This window comes from Schistocerca serialis, unplaced genomic scaffold, assembly GCF_023864345.2.
Source record: "Schistocerca serialis cubense isolate TAMUIC-IGC-003099 unplaced genomic scaffold, iqSchSeri2.2 HiC_scaffold_897, whole genome shotgun sequence".
Classification (NCBI taxonomy): domain Eukaryota; kingdom Metazoa; phylum Arthropoda; class Insecta; order Orthoptera; family Acrididae; genus Schistocerca; species Schistocerca serialis.
In genome coordinates this window covers 2061382-2080055 of record NW_026048515.1, presented here as the reverse complement: position 1 = coordinate 2080055, position 18674 = coordinate 2061382, and the positions used below count along the sequence as shown (strand labels likewise).

The 18674-nt window shown below is 40.0% G+C and overlaps 2 protein-coding genes across 4 annotated transcripts in view; one reads left to right on the top strand and one right to left on the bottom strand.

Annotated features, from left to right (window-relative positions):
* The window catches only part of LOC126452529 (malonate--CoA ligase ACSF3, mitochondrial-like), a 105420-nt gene extending 96973 nt beyond the window's left edge, over window positions 1-8447 (bottom strand). Inside the window, exon 1 of the mRNA XM_050091086.1 lies at window positions 8262-8447. The gene's annotated coding sequence lies outside the window, so the exon portion shown is untranslated. The remainder of the gene's footprint in view (window positions 1-8261) is intronic.
* A 60-nt stretch (window positions 8448-8507) lies between these two features.
* Window positions 8508-18674, top strand: part of LOC126452530 (triple QxxK/R motif-containing protein-like) — a 51409-nt gene continuing 41242 nt past the window's right edge. Inside the window, exon 1 of one of the 3 annotated variants that reach the window (XM_050091089.1) lies at window positions 8508-8625. The gene's annotated coding sequence lies outside the window, so the exon portion shown is untranslated. Of the gene's footprint in view, window positions 8626-8665; window positions 9014-18674 lie in introns of those variants that run through there. The other 2 variants (XM_050091088.1, XM_050091087.1) reach the window with 2 other exon arrangements.

Here is an 18674-nt window from a genome sequence, read left to right as displayed (position 1 = left end):
TGCAGATGACGTGGCCATTCTAGCAGAAAACGAGACCACAGCAATTAAACAGATAGACATTCTCAAAGAATGCGCCGAAAAAGTTGGGCTACAAATTTCCTTCCAAAAAACCAAATTCATCTGCTCAAAATTTGAAACTCAAAAACTGACAACAAAATATGGACAAATTGAGAGAGTTCCATTCTTTAAATACTTAGGCGAGGTCCTAGAACCCACAGGGGGAGAGAAAACTGCACAAAAAGTTCGACTGCAAAAACTGAAAAGAGCATACTGGAAAACCCACAACATCCACAATAAAAAGTGTCTCTCCATTCACTCAAAAATATGACACTACAATACAGTAATCAAGCCCGAAGCACTATATGCCAGCGAAACACTCACACTCCATAGAAAAGGCGACCTGGAAGGCATCCTGAAAGAGGAACGCAAAATTATCAGAAAGATTCTTGGCCCAAAAAGAACGGAAGATGGATACAGGTTACAGTCTCGGAAAACTACAGAAAAATTATCTAACCTCGCCGCAGACATCCGGAAAAGAAGACTAAAATTTTACGGTCATATCCACAGACTCCCAACACCCAGACTCTCCCACAAAATTTTAATATACATTGAAAAATTGAAAACCATACCCTGGATACAAGAAACCAAAACAGATCTAGCAAATGCACAAATAAATTCTTCAGAAGTTATAAACAGAATAGTTGGAAAGTACAACCCGAGAATGAAGTTTGCAAGAGACAGGGGACAAAATGGACAGAGGAAAGAAAGAGAATTCATGGGGAAAGAATGAGAGTAGTTTGGAGAATTAAAAAATTGAATCGGAAAAGCTTTGCGTGATCCGTATGGGTCCAATCGCACATAATAATAATAATAATATATATATATATATATATATATATATATATATATATATAAAATAGAGGGAAACATTCCACGTGGGAAAAATATATCTAAAAACAAAGATGATGTGACTTACCAAACTTACCTGCCAGCGCTTTCGTTTGGTAAGTCACATCATCTTTGTTTTTATATATATATATATATATATATATATATATATATATATATATATATATATATATATGGAACATGTTCACAGCACACACCAGCAATGTCAACATGTATTGGACACTCCACTTTCTTGGATGCAAGCTTGAATCTGTTATGGCATGCTGTTGATGAGATCATCAAGACAACCATCGTTCAAATTGTCCCACTCTTCAATGGCAATTCTGCGCAAGTCAAGCGTAGTACATGGTCATTATTGATGTCTAAAGCCAGCTCGTTTCAATCAGTAGCACTCATGTTTGATAGGGTTCAGGTCCGCGAACAGGTAGGCCACTCCATTCTGGTGATCCAAGCATGCAAAAGGAACCTGTTCATGAGAACATTATGATGAGTGTGAGTTATCATCCGTTAAGATAAAATTGTCGCCAAAATGTTGGAGATACTGTTCCACTATTGGTTGTAGAATCATGACTCTGTACAGAGTGACACAGAAAAATGGGAACATTTCCGCAACCCGATAAAACTAGAAGTGATGAAGGAAAGAAGTTGCATTCATAGTAATTGAAACCTTACAACTTTGCCATTTATGAAACATTGATGGCATTTATCTTTTTTTTAAAAAAAATTACGTCCTTTATATGGCATCCTCCTGTACAAATACATTCATGAAATCTGCTGTTGAGATTCCTCATTGACTGTTGCAGCATCTTGGCTGGGATACTGTGAATTGCATCCCAAATTCTCTGTTTTAACTCGTCCAGGGTTCTTGGTCGAGTCGTGTAGACTTGCCCCAAAAGAAAAAATTACAAACGGATAAATCTGGCGATATAGAGGGCCAGGGTATGTTACCAAATCCTGAGATCATACAGTTGCCAAACAATTCTCACATATATGCCATTGATTACCATGCAGAGCTTGATTTTGCTCCATCCTGTTGAAACCAGGCATCTTGAACATTTGGAAAATTGTTCGATGCAGGTGTAACGAAAGTTCCTAACATCTCCATATGTTTCCCTGTTCATTTGCGAAAAAATACGGTCAGATACTTCCACATGATGAAACACCACACCATATTGTCACTTTACTATCGTGTAAAGGGTGCTCACGAACGTCATTAGGTTTTGTGTTTGCCCAGTAATGGTAGTTCTGTTTATTCACATAACCTGCAAGATGAAAATGTGCCTCATCTGACATCCACAACTTGTTTAGAAATTCATCGTCATTGTTTATTTTTGAAATCATTTGTTGACAGAATCCTAATCGTAAGTGGTAATCGTTGTCCTTCAATTGTTGCACTATCTGTAGTTTGTACGGATGAAATTTTAAATCAAGATGAAGAATTCTGCAAACTCTCTCCTGGGACATTCCAACCACTGCTGCTTGCTTACGAATTGAACGCTGTGGACTCTGTAAGACAGACTCGCATACAACATCAATGTTCGCTAGAGAATGCGCACTTCTTGGTCGTTCTGTTGGTTTCTTCTTGAGGGCAGATCCAGCCTCTTCAAAGTTATCAGTGTTTCGAAGGAACAGCATCATGAGGTCCTAAATTATAAAAATGTCAAAACTCCCTCTGCGCCGCTACCAAACAACCATCGTTTTTATAAAACATTTTTATGGCTACGGCACTGTTGTCTATTCCCCTGATCCATGATTACTGAAATGGCGGACTGTTTATTCGCTGTCATGAATCTGCAGTGCTGCCACCAGCCCATGGCTGCCACTAATCATCTAATCATTTCAAACATTCCCGTTATTAGAAAGTTCCATTCCCATTATTTTTGTCACCCTGTACCACAGAGCACTGAGATTGCCTTCAACAACTATCAGAGATGTATGGTGGTCCAATGCAATGCCATTCCAGAACACATTATGTTGTTGCACATGTGGACAGACGGTGGGATGAGTTTGTCTTCAAACACATTGTCTGCAATTATTGGGGTACAAACAGATACAAGTTTCATCCGTAAACAACACCTGACGCCCATCCTGAGAGCCCATTCTGCACGATTTCTTGCCCATCTGTAACGGAGCCTGTGTTGTTGTTGTGTACGACATGGTTCTCCCCACGATCATCGGGAACGGAGACTCACATCATGCAACTGTCTCTCAACAGTTTGATGTGGTACATGATGTCCTCCAGTCTCTTTGAATGCCAAATCCAGTTCTGAAGCACACAATAGATCCTTTGGCTCAAAAGTCAGAGATATTGATCATTCTTTGCACCTGTCAAATTTAGATGGGCTATGTGGTGCAAGTCCTAAACACTACCTGTCACTTGGAAAGGCGTACATGTTCGCAGTATGTCAGTTTGGTTCCAGTGCACACATCAAGTAACTTCCTTTGTTGATAAGCCTTCTGCGTGTAATGTGATGATGCGGACCCAATCACTGGTCATGACTGTCCTTTGTGACATAATGGATGTTCACTGTTCCACAGGTGTCTCTAATGCGTCCTAGTGGTGCTTTACTTTCAACTGAAATGCTGCAATCCAACCCACGTGCAGCAGCGCTCATGATAACTATGCATACGTTTCGAGCATCGTCAAGACTTGACCTTCCGACCTGTACAGGAACACTTAAAATAGCAACACGCTTGTATGACACATTGGGGTGAAGCAAAATTTTTGTTGATGTGTTTTTTTTTTACTATCCTTTAGCATAAATGTGCACAGTTTCTGTTCTACACCTACACAGATACTCTGCAAGCCACCGTACAGTGTGTGGCAGAGTGTACCCTCTACCACAACTAGTCATTTCCTTTCCTGTTCCACTCAAAGAGAGAGTTAGGGAAAAATGACTGTCCATTTGCCTCTGTATAAGTCCTAGTTTCTGGTATCTTATCTTTGTGGTCCCTACACGAAATGTACGTTGGCAGCAGTAACATCATTCATGCTCATTCCATTTCAAATTGCTTCGCAACATTACCCTCAGAAATTTAAACAATGTGACCGTTCAAGCAGGACACTACCAATGTTGTATCCGAATATTATGGTTTTGTTTTTCCTACTCTATCCGCATTAAACTTAGATTTTTCTATATTAAGAGCCAGCTGCCATTCATAACACCAACTAGGAATTTTGTCTCCATGATCCTATATTAACCTACACTCACTTATCTTTAACACCTTCCTGTACAACGCAGCATCACCAGTGAACAACCACAGATCGCTGCCCACCCTTCTTTGTAGAATTTAGTATTTTTAAACTTTGTTAATACTTACACTATCTTCCCCTTTTCTACCAAAACACACATCACACATACAGACTGCAAGTGTTACACACAATCACATAGTCTGACTGGATCTGGATGCTAGAATCTTTCTTGTTTTAATTTACCAGCTTGTGTAAATTTTATCCATATATTCCATTTGTTTTTTTCGTGCGGTATTATGTTTGTGATACTGATTAATGTTACCGATTTCTCTAATATTACAGTCAACACCCATTTGCACATTCATTTAAATATACTATAGCAAATACTAATCTTAAACAGCTATTATAATATGACTGACAGAAGTACTGTTTGGACTAATTTTAAATACAGGCACATATCTTGTATAACAGCTATTACAAAACTATTTACAGGTTTTAATTCGTATTCATCTACTAAGTGTAGGAGTAATGTTGTATTTTGTTTATTTTTTTAATACAATGGTGTCAAATTATTTCGTAACAAGATACTGAAAGTAGGTGTTACGGCAAGTCTCTGCAGGGTCTCTGACACTTAGCGGTTCAAACAACAGGGATGTGTAAAGGACAACAAAACAAGCAAATACCTCTAATACACATAGGTCCAAAAACCAATGGTTTCTCTTATACAATGGATCACTAATAAGTACATGGATATCTTAAAACAGAGTACCAGAGGATGAAAACTTCTGCAAATGGCCACTGTTCACATGAAGGTAAGTTTCACCATGTCTCCTCCCTGATGTCCATACATGTTCAGAAATTCGTGGTGTGGTCTCAATGCATTAATAACTATCCACAATGTGTTCACAGAGTTCATTGACACCATCAAAGCTTTCAAATAGTTTAAAAAAAACCAACTGTTCAAATCAGAGAACCTGGGAGGTCATCCATGGTGTTGACAAGCCACAACCAATTGACTTCTTGTTGAAGATTCGTGCTACGTATTTCCGAACTGCCACATGCCATGCACCATCGTACCGCATGCATATTCCTTCACCATAATAAATATCATCCAACAAGCCGATTACCTTATTTCACAGGAAATGAAGGTACACACAAAGGTAAAGGAGGCAACATTGACTCGGTTTCAAATACCGCAGTTCATGACATAAGTTCATGGCTTGTAGAAAATAAACTAATGCTAAATCACAGTAAGACTCAGTTTTTACAGTTTATAACATACAATTCAACAAAACCTGATATTTTAATTTCACAGAATGGTAACATGATTAGTGAAACTGATCAGTTCAAATTTCTAGGTGTTCTGATAGATAGTAAACTATCATGGAAAGCCCACGTTCAGGTCCTTGTTCAGAGACTTGAGGCTACCATTTTTACTATTCAAATAGTATCTGAAGTAAGTGATCGTTTTACACAAAAATTAGTCTACTTTGCTTGTTTCCAATGGCTGATGTTATATAGTATTAAATTTTGGGGTAACTTTTTCCATTCTAAAAAGATATTTTTGACTCAGAAACAGGCGGTTCGAGCAACAAGTTCACAAACCTCATGTCTACCTCTGTTCACTAGTATGGGTATTTTGACAATGGCCTCTCAAAAAAAAAAAAACACACACACACACTTTACTGTCGTTCCTTGTTAAAAATATCAGCTTATTCCCAAGAATATGCACCTTTCACTTAGTTAATACTCAGCAGAAATCCAACCTGCATTTGGATCGGACTTCCTTAACTCTTGTGCAGAAAGGTGTGCAGTATACTGCTGCAACCATTTTCAATAGCTACCACAAGAATTCAAAAATCTTAGCAGTAATCCATGCACTTTCAAATCGAAGCTGAAGAGTTCCCTCATGGGTCACTCCTCCTATTCTGTTGAGGAGTTCCTTGAAAACTTAAGCTGATTCTTATGTTATATTGTTGATTGCATTTACTTAAACATATGGCTTGACGTTTTTGGGTTCATAAACATTTTATTTTTATCTTTTATTACTTTTATGTTATAACTTCATGTACTGACATGTTCCATGCCCTTGGAGATTTGCTCCTCAATTTGGTCCTAAGGAGCTTGACATAAAAATAAATAAATAAATAAATAAATAAATAATACAACCAGCAAGTTGTGTCAGGGAAATTATTGGCTTGATGATCTATGTTTACTAAGACTATTTGCTTGTTTCAATGTCCTTTTCTTGCCCCCTTCCATCTGTAACTGTAATAGTCAAATAACTTTTGATTTTGGTAGAAGATGGGGACTGGATCTATGTACATTATTTATTCTTTGAAAGTGAAACATCTTAAAGTTCTAAATGACACTTTCGATAATTTTCTTTTCCATCCAGTAAACAGTTATTGGATGACTTATTCTGTGCATATGTATTTCAGTTTTTTCTGGCAGATCCATCTTTTTGATCATGTTGACAATGTGTAGTCTTCCATTTTCTTTTGCTTATATGTACCTGTATGATCACCTCAGATAAGTCGCATACAACTAAGCAGGTCCAGTACATCTCTGCTTTACTTTATTGTGAAGACACACTGAATCGGCATTTCCCCCTTCACCCTACTATCCCAGTATGAGCACTGTGTTCACTTTTCTTTGCATCAGCTAACTTCTCAGCCACTTCATCAAATTTTTAGACACTCATATAGAACTAATGTGAAAAATTGGTACAGTGTTTCCTCGGGAAAAATATTGTTGCACATGGGCCTTGAAAAAGCTAGCTGACTGGGAACCAATGTGTGACTCCACACGGAAGTTATTCAGCCAATGCATTCAATACTTCTAAGGCTTCTCCAGTTTTCTCACTTTCACTGAATCATGCCATGCAATGGATTGTCTAGAAGATACTAAGTCATAGTTCTAACGTATGTTCTCAGCAATAAAGTGTAGCACACCTGGGCAGGGTATTACATTAACTCTCAAATTTCTCATAGTTCTTTTGCAATGCCACAGATACCAACATTAACTCGCTATTTTTACTTAGTGAGGCTTTAACTGCAGAAAAATTAAAGTGGTGGTTTCAGGCAGAAACAACTGTTACCCATAGGATTAAGAGTGAGCCTTGGGGAACACCATACATGATTTCTAACCTGTCAGGGTGAATGATATAGTAAAACTTTCTGCATCCTTCTGGTGGGTATGACATTACTCCTTGGTTGGCTACCCATCAATACCATGAAAACCTCAGTTTATCTAGAAGCATATTGTGATTCAATAGGTCACAGAAACTACCAATCAGATCTATTTTGTTATTTAATGGATGTAAAATTTGGTGAGTGAAAGTGTAAATGTCATTCTCAGTAGAGCAACTCTTCTGGTGAAATATTACTTCATTACTACATTTTGGAAAATAATGTCAGCATTGAAAGAGGTCAATAGTTATTGCCATCTCTTTTATCACCTTTCTTATAGGAGTGGTGGTGGGGATTTAACAATGGTATATTTCACTGCATCACACACCGATATGCACGGTGTTCAAGATTTAAAATCCAATTAAATAATCGCTTACAGTGAAACTGCCATTCAGCCCACATAAATTAGAACCACATACAAACGTGTACTGAACAAATACATACCCAAACCTCGACAGGTTACATAAAACGGCTTGGAATCTAGTTCATGCAGTATTCTTTTACTAGCATATGATACGATGTGTATCATACGCGTGGTTTTAGATGTGTATGAACCACAACACAATGAAATAGCGAAAGTGCAGTATTTACGAACAATTGTTTACACTTTACATTGTTAACAAGGTGAACTAGTTCGTATAATCATTGAAGGCCAGTGTACGTAACTGTACATGAAGTTTCAAGTAACTTGCTACGTTGACTATACCAGTTTTCTGCATTTTACTAAACGTATGCAAGAGTGTGTGCACATTTTTAATGCTAAAATCATGTACGCTCATTTTATGTGTGGCATCACATGCTCTACAGCTAAATACAAGTATTTTTTAACTCGACTTTTTGCTAGCTTTGTTTTGAAATTACAATACTTTGTAAATTTTAAGGTGCATTGCGTCTTTTGCAAGAGCAATATTTTCTTAATAACTAAATTCGATTATAGAGATGCAAAGAAAACGAAAATAGCTGCTAACCTTGAGGTGAAGGAATCTACCGGTACCTATAGAATTCGTGATGGGCTACCAAAAGTGGTCTACTTATCGCGAGTTACGTTAGCACTTAGGTGCTGCTGTTCGTTATCGAAATCGTAATGCGATTAACATTACCCTGCCGGGAATGTATCCACTCGAAGTAACGCATCGACACACGAAAACTGCCGTTTTAACAATCAGTGCTGTTGTTATTTGAGTAGGCGTTGCCACAACTGCCAACCAATAAAATGCTTTTTTTAAGCTGGGACAGCTGTGTGGCCGTGATATCAGGGCTAACTATTGAAAGCCGATGCATGCTGCTATCACAGAAGGGCTAATGGAAACCGAAAACTTCACGATTCAAGTAGTCAGTACACAATATATTACATCACATCTTCAGAAGATAACAGCCTGTTGTTTTTGCAAGCTTTCACAGCATGGCTGTTTTGTAAACAGTGCTATGACAGCAATGATAGTTTGATACCAGGAAGTGCTAAAAGAGGAATCTGACGTCTACAGCGAGAGAAATGTGTAGTGCCGTATACGGTTTGCCGTTTATTGTCGGTCACTGAATTTGGTGTTTGTTACATAAAGTAATTATTTTTCCGTGAAACATACATCGAGTTTGATTATACATTGTTAGTATCGGGTTGCAGTCCTGAATGAAAGTTGAATAAAAAAAGTTATTCCTTTCTTCAGGCATTAACCACTATTTTCAAAGGAGCGCTGGAATAACAAACTGTTTTGAATTCAAGGTATACTCGAGGACGAAGTTACGATAACCGTGTATTAAACACATTTTAACTTCTTTAGTTGTGTGTTTGAGCCTTTGGTTATTTTTGTATGTTGTTATGTGGTCAAGTTGCTAAAAAGCACCACGTAGCTCTTTATTGTATGTAATTCGTATAACATTTATTTGGCGATTACGAACTCTTAAGACAGTAAAATGTGTCATAACAACGCTCAGGAACTGCACAGCACAGTTCGAGGTTTTGTCTTGTCTTTTTTTCCCATTCCCCTATTACCAAGAAAGACGTGTAGCGGTGTTTAAACTGCTTTTTGGGAAGACACTGTCCCGTTCAACCACTTGATTATTTTTGTCGGTTGTAACTCTATGTATCATTATGCTGTACTCATAAATTCGGCTATTTACCAGATCATAATATGTGCTCATTATTAAATCATCTCCAATTCATATTGCAAATTAACATGCTAATCATAAGATGACATATTCAGTATAACAAGCGATAAGAAAGATCAATAAACTGGGAAACAGCACAACTTTGGAGGAAAAATGTTCAGAAAAAATTGAGTAGCTTTCTTAGAATCAAAAATTTTTAGAACAGATAGCCTAGAACAACAGCTCAGATAGAAATCTGAGCACCACTGTTGCTGAAGATTTTGAGAAAATCACTGTTAAAATAGTTTCACGAACCCAGTGCATCTGAAAGTGTTTTTCATCGCTTTGTTACATTGGTAAGATAATCCAGTCAGAGGTTGATATGGATATTATTTTGGATTGACAACAAAGCCTGTCAGTGGAATTTAAAGTGACCTCTTTATGGGTTTGTTACAGGATTTACACGCTAAAGACATATTTCTCTGTAATTTCTGTTATTCTCAATACTACATTGTGCAAAATTTGAAAAATCGTATGCTTCCGATGTTGTGTGTGGTGATGTCTCTTCATTTGGTTTTATATTCTGCCCACACGTTCACTTCTTCTGTAACTCCCTGTTTTCTTTCTTTTTTCTTCTCATCTGTTTCATCCTTCCTCTCATCTGCACATTAATTCTTCTTTCCCTTTTATTTGTTCTCTCCTGTTCCTTTATTCATTTCCCTTGTTTCTTTATTCATTTCCTATGTATCCCTGATCATCTGTTTCTTCCTTCTTGGCTTTTCTTCTCTTTCTTCATCTTCTTCCATATCCTGTACTTGATCAGTTGGTTCACAGCCAGTGTTGCCATAAAAGACCTCTCCAAGATCTCTGCAATTGTTGCAGCATTCTGCAATTTTGAATCTGAGATTGTAACACGCATGTTAGTGCGTGTGCCCCCCCCCCCCTCCCCCCTTCCCCACCTGCACGCACATACAGTGTTCTGCAGGTAGTTTGGGATAAGGGATTGTGTCGGGTGAAGTTGGTGAGGGGAGAAAGGAGATGGGGAGAGGGAGGGTTGGTAGAGGGTGCCTAATAGCTCAGAGGGAGACAGCAAGTTCATAGAATAAGAATACTGAAGGGAGAGGCAGAATCTGCATGGGATAGGAATGCAAAAGACTGGTGCCGCTGAATTCATGCAGAGCATGATAACAGTTACAAGAAGGGACTGGGAGAGACTGACACAACAGAAGAAGGAGAGACTGTGGCGAACAAGGTATGGATGCAGGATTAGTGAAGTTAAGGTCCTGTGGCAGTGTGGAGTTTGGTGTGGGAAGTTAGGGGAGATTTAGGCCAGGAGAATTAAGGAAATGAAGGATGTGGTCTGAACACCCATCTATGTAGTTTAGAAAAGCTGGTGCTGGGGGAAACAACCCAGATGGCATGGATTCTGAAGCTGCCACTGAAACTGAGTACATTGTGTTCAGCAGTGTGTTCTTTCACTGGGTGGTCAACTCTGCTCATTGCCACCATACATTGATGAACATTCATTTGGGTGGTCATTTGGTATGTGCTCATGTCTACATACAGGTCCAAAGAAGGCAGGTAATGACAGGTGTGAATATTGCAGAACCATCTGTTTAATAAATTGTAGTTGTGAAATATTGGTACAATTTTTTTACAGAACAATAGAAAGACTGGTAGAAACCAACCTCAGGGAAGATTGATTTGGACTCCAGAGGAAGTCTGGAACACGTGATACAGTACTGACCCTACATATTCTAGGAGACAGAATTCTGAAAGGCATACCTACATTTACAGCACTTGTAGATTTAGTGAAAGTTTGTGATAATGTTGACATGAATACACTCTGAAATTTTTTAGATTGCATGGGTAAAATACAGAGAGCAAAAAGTTATCTGTAACTTGTAGAGAAACCAAACTGCAGTTGTAAGAGCAGAAGGACATGAAAGGAGACAGTAGCTGAGAAGGATGTGAGACACACTTATAGCATCTCTTCAGTGTTATCCAGTCTGCACATTAAGCTAGTAGTAAAAGAGCAGAGAAGCCGAACTGCAGTTATAAAAGTAGAAGGACATAAAGGAAGGCAGTAGCTGAGAAGGATGTGAGACACTCTTATAGGCTGCCCTTATGTTATTTAGTCTGTACATTGAGCAAGCAGTAAAGGAAACTCTGGTATCCTGGCCTGGTGGCTTTGAAAGCTGGCTAGAGTGTCTGGAACTACACCTCGGCCATTGGCAGGAGCTATTCTACCTGTGAGCACTCACATAGCTGACACAGCACCACACATCATTCTGTCAGTCAGTCAGAGCTTGCAGCTGCTCATTAGTTCCACTGCACAGTGACACTGGACTCGCTGATATACTCACTTCACTATAGTCTCCTTTTCATAACACACTGTTTGTTCTTGGTCTCTGTTGTTTGCTACATTTCAGGTTTTCTCCCTCCAGGTTACTTGTTGAACTTTGTTTATTTGTAGCACCATCTCTGTTTGTTCATCTTCCTCATTGTTTCCCTTTCTTCTCACACTCAGTGGTCTGCTGTTGGTTGCCACCAGCCAGTCAGCCCACAACAACAGCAACTGCTGCTATTGCAGTAGCAATTGCAACAATAGTTCCCAGCAACAGTTTCAACAGCAGCAACTACAACAGCAGCAGCAAAATGTGTTGCTCCGTCAAGAAATTCATCCTCTGAAGGATCAGCTGCTGGTACAGGGTATTCATCCACTACAGCAGCAATCACTTCCTGAGTGGAGAGCTGCCCACCTGCATTTCTGCCATTTAATGATGCCAAAGTGGATTGGGACACACATTTATAGCATGTGAAAGAGTGCTTCACTTCCTTTCAGATCACTGAAGACAGTCACCAAAGGTCACTCTTCATGTTGTGTGCTTGTCTGGGAACTTTTTTATTGTTTAAGAAAATGGCTCCTCTCTCTCAATCATCCTTGCTTTTGAGGAGATGTGCATGTTACTTTGAAATTATTATTCACACTGATTCCACGAGTCACATCATTACTCAAATTTCATCAATACTATACAAATTGTGGCCAGTCAGATCGCTCCTGGATGACTGATTTTCAAGGATTAAGTCAGTGATGCAGTTTCATAGATGTGCAAGTTGCCGAAGTGGCATCAAATCAAAAGACTTGCACCTGGCGAACGATCTACCTGATGGGAGGCCCTGGTCACGTGACATTTACATTTACTTGTGCGAATCCATCATGAAAAATCTCATAAGCAGCCTCTTTAATTAAGGACATACTGGTCCAATTGGTTCCCAATCCGGAAGTCCACATGTTGCCCCTTAAACCAGTCAGTCCACTAGTGGGAGATATTTTGACAACTGTGCACTCTTTGGAAATTGTGCAGGCAACAAATGAGCACCTCATGACCCAGCCGCAAGTAGCAATGATCCAATCATTAGAAAGATACCTACAAATCATGTCCAAGATAGTGGTATCATGATTCCTCTTTAGGTATCTGATAGATGTGTCAATGGCCTCTGAGCAGCCTGTCAAACCTTAGTGGCATGTGCTACAGGGCCTTCTGTCATGTCCGGACTGCTTCACGGCACATGTTTGTAGGGTATATCTGGATTGCTGGGCACATTGCACCCAGTGTGGTAAAGTTGGACATCTCTGAACAGTTTGCCATAAACTATCTGCACAGTCGTATCCAGTTCCCTGCGTGCATCAAAGAACAGTGCATGAAGTAATAGCTGGTCAGGGTTTTCTCTTTGCTATTAAGTTATTTATAAACCTCACAGCTCCAACCACAGACGTTTGTCTCTAGGTGGACACAAAAGCAACCATCCTTTGTAAACCTCTAAACGTAGGCTCATCTAAATTCACCAGAATTAGCTCACCCACCTGTATGTTGGTAAATGGCTCCCTCCAAACATGTGGCAATTTTAAATCAATGCCCAGGCAAAAGGGGAAACCTACTATATTGCATACGGTTTGAAATCGAATATTTTTCTAAGATTAACCTTGCTGATATGTATTTGGAGATATTCTTGTATGAGGAGTCACAAAACATTGTGCTTATCAACATTTTCCTTCCACTCATATAAATACAGGCACTTAGCTTTTGGGGATCTCTTCTGCTCCTATAATCTTCCAAAGATACCATGAACAGTTATTCATGTCCATACCTGCTTACATTATCCTTCTTTGATGACTTAATCGTCACAGGTGCTACACAACAAGAATCTCTGAAACTTTTGTACTCTAATTATGTCATTGTTTGATGCTGGGATAAAGTGCCAACATTAACATACATTTAGAGGTAGCTGCCATTTATCACAGTAGCTGAAATTTTTCCTAAGTCAACTTGTATCTTCCTACAGTCACTAAACTTTGACACCCCTCCTGTACACCACAGCATCATCAGCAAACAGACACAGATTGCTGCCCACCATATCATTTATGTATATAGAAAACAATAGCAGTTCTATCACACTTACCTGGGGAACTCCTTACGATACACTTGTCTCTGAAGAGCACTCGCCATCGAGGAAAACATACTGGGTTCTATTACTTAGGAAGTCCTTGAGCTATTTTCATATCTAGGAACCTGTTCCATATGCTTGAACCTTCATTGACAGTCTGCATTGGGGCACCATGTCAAATGCTTTTTGGAAATTTAGAAATATGGAATCTGCCTGTTGCCTTTTATCCTAGTTTGCAGTATACCACGTGAGATAAGAGCGAACTGAGTTCCACACAAGCAGTTCTTTCCAAAACCGTGCTGATTCGTGGAAATAAGCTTCTCAGTCTCAAGGAAATTTATTATATTTGAACTGAGAATATATTCAAGAATTCTGCAGCAAACCGGTGTTAAGGATATTGGTCTGTTCTTTTACCCTTCTTATGTACAGGAGATACCTGCACTTTTTTCCAGTCGCTTGGGACTATGTGCTGGGCAAGAGTTTCATGATCAATGCAAGAAAAGTAAGGGCACAATGTCAGTCATAGATGACATCCTTCTCATAGACACTGAGGCAGACACACATCGTTTTGTCATCCTGGCCACCCTACAGCCTCAGGTTTTACCAAGTACTGGAGAATATTGTGGATGCAAGCTCTAGTGAGGTGACACAGTTTCTGGTCAGGCTTACACAAATACGTGGAAGCTGTGTTGTGCAGCAGTTCAGCTAATCCCCAGCACCAGGCAGCAACACCCAAATCCTTTGCTGCCCCCCCCCCCCCCCCCCCCCACTGACCACAGCATTCATTTGGACTTTGCAGGCCCATTTCTGGGCTGTATGTGGCTAGTAGTTATGGATGCCTGCTCAGAATACCTGTATGTGAGAAGTATGGTGTACACAGCAACAGAAGTCACATCAAATGTGCTAGCTCAGACTCTGGACATCGAAGGGCTTCCCTGAATTATCAGACTTGACAGTGGGCCCCAATTCATGGGCATGGTTTTCTAACAGTTCTACCATCAAATGGCATAAAACATCTTTTTACTCCACCATTTGACCCATTTTCCAATGACAAAGTGAAGCTTATAGTGTAGATGTGTAAGTGGAAAATGTTGAAAGCAGTGGGAATGTCCACCACAACAGCAGTGCTTGCAGTATTCCTGAACACATACTGGATCACTTCTGTTCAAGGCAGAAGCTTAGCAGAGCTCCTCCATGTAAGACAACTGTGGGCACTCTGCGATCTCTGGGAACCCTGGATCCAGCATCCGGAATGATGCCCACGAGTCACAGCAGTGTGCACATACTCATACAGAGCGAAAGCCACATGGACTCCAGCAACAGCGGTTACCATCTGTGGGCAGTGTATTACTGCAATTGACTCTCTGAAGAGTTTGGAGTGATATCATACAAACCAACTCTGCCCATGCCTACCAACTGCACCACCATCAGTTGTACTATCATATGGCCAGAACTAAAAAACCCACATCCTCACCAATATAACTTTGCCCACAAAAACCAGTGATAGTTTCATTGCACACAGACATGAAGATGGGTCTCTGAACACAGCCTCCGCTGCCACAACCAACAAACAATGCCCACATTGCCGTATCTCAGCATACTGCTGGACGTCCATAGTTCCCCACACCAACCAGTGGGCTGAAGTACCTGCCCACCATCTGTGCCAGCTGTCCACTTTCTAAAACATTTTCCAGGTTGTTTCTGGTCATATTCACCCATCTCAGGTGGGCGGGATCTGGTAACCTGCCCTGATCACTTTGAAAGCCTACTAGAGAACATGAAAGTGAACCTGGGTGAATAACGAAAACATGGACAAAAGGATGAAATACTTAACAAAGTTACTTATGCTGAAGAAAGTAAAAGAAAGGAAAATCGCAAATGGAATGACACAGCTATAAGAAAAAGAAAAAAGAGTGTTTCAGGCAAATAATAATAGAAACATGATAGCAAAAGTTGAATTAAATACTATTTGGAAATATTTTCAAGAGAATGTTGGAAGATGCAACAAAAATTTACAGGTGCATCAATTGAAAGAAGAGTACAAAGAAAACAGAACAGTAACATGCATTGGGTAATACCAAATTCTGTAAGTTAAGATGACAGATGCTGCAGTAACAAACAACAGAAAGTTGTATTATGATACCAACATTTCTTTAAAGGTTTGTGTAGTTCAAGAAATGGATCGGAAACACATGGTAGTTAACAGTCAAAACAATGAAACAACGACATAGTAGTGGCAGATAAGTTATATGAAGCCCTTTGAGGTAGGAAGAAAGTGAAGGTGCCAGGCTGTGATGGTATTTCAGTAGAAATAATTTGAAATGTGCAAAATTATTCTCAGAATGCTTGTGAAAGACTGTTCCTCATAATTAAAGTAATGCTGTAACTATTCTGCTTCACAAGAATGGTGACAGACTAGACAAACAAAACTATAGACTTTTCACCCTCCTCTTTGTGAAACATAGGATATTCACTCACCCTGTATAAAAAACATTAGACTTTAGCAGAGCAAAAGAACAGGCTGGCTTTAGTAGTAGATATAACATAATTAACCATTTTCAAGTCAGGAACAAAATTATGGAACAGAACAGTATGTATTTCCTGGAATTCATAGCTTTCAACAAAATACAAGGTGCTATCCAAAATTTTCAGGACTGGTGCTGCCACCTGTTGAAAACCTTGCCTTTGGACTAATGGTCACCATCACCCTCGAAGTAGTTCCCATCCACATGTACATACCAGTCCCAATGCTTCTGCCACTGGTCAAACATTTTCTGGAAGTCCTGTTCTTTGAGGGTGTTTAGCACTACCAGCGATGCTTCTTGAATCCTCTCTAGAGAGTCAAACTGACGGCCTTTCAATTTGAGTTTCAGTTTTGGGAATAGCGCGAAGTCACAAGGTGCCAAACTGGTGAATACAGTGGGTGGGGTACAAATGACATGTTGTTTTTTGCCAAATAGATCCTGGTGGGCAAGGACGTGTGACGGGGCACGTTGTCGTGATGCAGCAGCCAGTTCCCTTGATGCGGGCCATTGTCACCGCAGGTTTTCACGGAGCTGTCGGAAAATGTCACAGTAGTACGTAGAATTCATTGTTTGGTTGGGTGGGACAAATTCTTTGTGCACAATTCCCTTGGTATCAAAGAAAATGATGATCATGCTCGTCACTTTGCTCTTCACCTGTCTCTCTTTTTTGGGCCTTGGAGAGCCCGGGCTCTTCCACTGGGACGATTGTTGCTTTGTCTCTGGGTCATAATCATAAATCGAGCTCTCGTTGCCGATGATAACCCCTGACAAGAAGGTTGGATCATCAGATGAGGTCTAACGAATGTCCGTGCACACTTCAACATGCTGTGCCTTCTGATCAGCAATCAAGATCCTTGGCACAAATTTTGTAGCGACACGATGCATACCCAATTCATCAATCAACATTCGTTGACATTTCCCATAACCAATACCCACTTCATCCGCAAGGTCTTGAATGGTTCGACGTTGATCCACACAAACCAATTGTTGAACTTTGGAAACAATGTATGGCGTTGTGCGGCTAATGGGTCTTCCAGTGTGAGCATCATCTTTGACGTCTGTACGGCTGGCCCTGAACCGAGCATGCCACTCAAACATACGTGTGTGGCTCATGCTGTGTCCCTCAAACACTTGTTGAATCATTGCCAGGGTCTCCATAGCACTTTTCCTGAGATTTGCACAGAATTTGATACACACGCGCTGTTCTGTTCGTGGATCCATTGTAAAATCACCACACACCAAACACAGAGTATTACAGAAATCACTGTGGACACACAACACGTCCTCCCAGCTGAATGCCACTCCGCACCTTGACTCATCAGATATGCAGCTTTCACCACCTAGCGTTGCAAAGATCTACTACTCCTACTTTCCAGATGGCAGCACAAGTCCCTAAAATTTTGGATTCCACCTCGTATGTCCCAACTATGTTTTAGAAATAAGTCACTTATTCAGCATATGTGCATACCTATGATGGAGGTCCCATTCTCCGAGGTGCGTAGGGGACGATGTGGGAGAACCACACTGCCCTACTAGGCAAGGTCCTAGCGGAGGTGGTTTGCTATTGCCTTCCTCCAACCGTAATGAGGATGAATGATGATGATGATGATGATGATGAAGACGATACAACACCCAGTCATCTCGAGGCAGGGAAAATCCCTGACCCTGCCAGGAATCAAACCCGGGATCCCATGCGCGGGTAGCGAGAACGCTACCGCAAGACCACGAGCTGCGGACATGTGCATACCTACACTGAAGAACCTATACAACTTGTATTAGATTCCACAATGGTAGTGCAAAAGTCAAACTTGAAAGAGGAGCCAGGAAAGGAGATATATCGTCACCAAAACTGTGCAGAAGAAATTTTCAGTTCCTTAAACTGGGAAAATGATGAAGTTTTGTGGCACCTGAACATATCTGGCTCACCTGAATTTTAATGATATCATATGTTTCCTTTTAGTGTACATGTCCTTCAAAAATGAATTACAACTAAATGGAGAAAGGGGCCTGGAAATCAATTGTAGTAAGAGTCAAATAATGCTTGACTAGTATATCAAATAGAAAATAGTTCATATTTTGTTAGTTGGTGTGTTTCTGCACTTAAAACAATTGAAAACAGTGACCTCATGGCCAGCAAAATAAATAAACAGAACAATAAAAATGGTCTGGAATGTTTTTGTAAACTGTGTAAGGTTTTCAAAACAAAACTTCCAATGTATCTGAAAGAGGAAGATTATTATCAGTGTGCATTGCCAATTTTAACTTACGGCAGTGAGACATAAACTTTTAATAAGAAAGCCTTTCAAACCCTCAGGGTTGCAC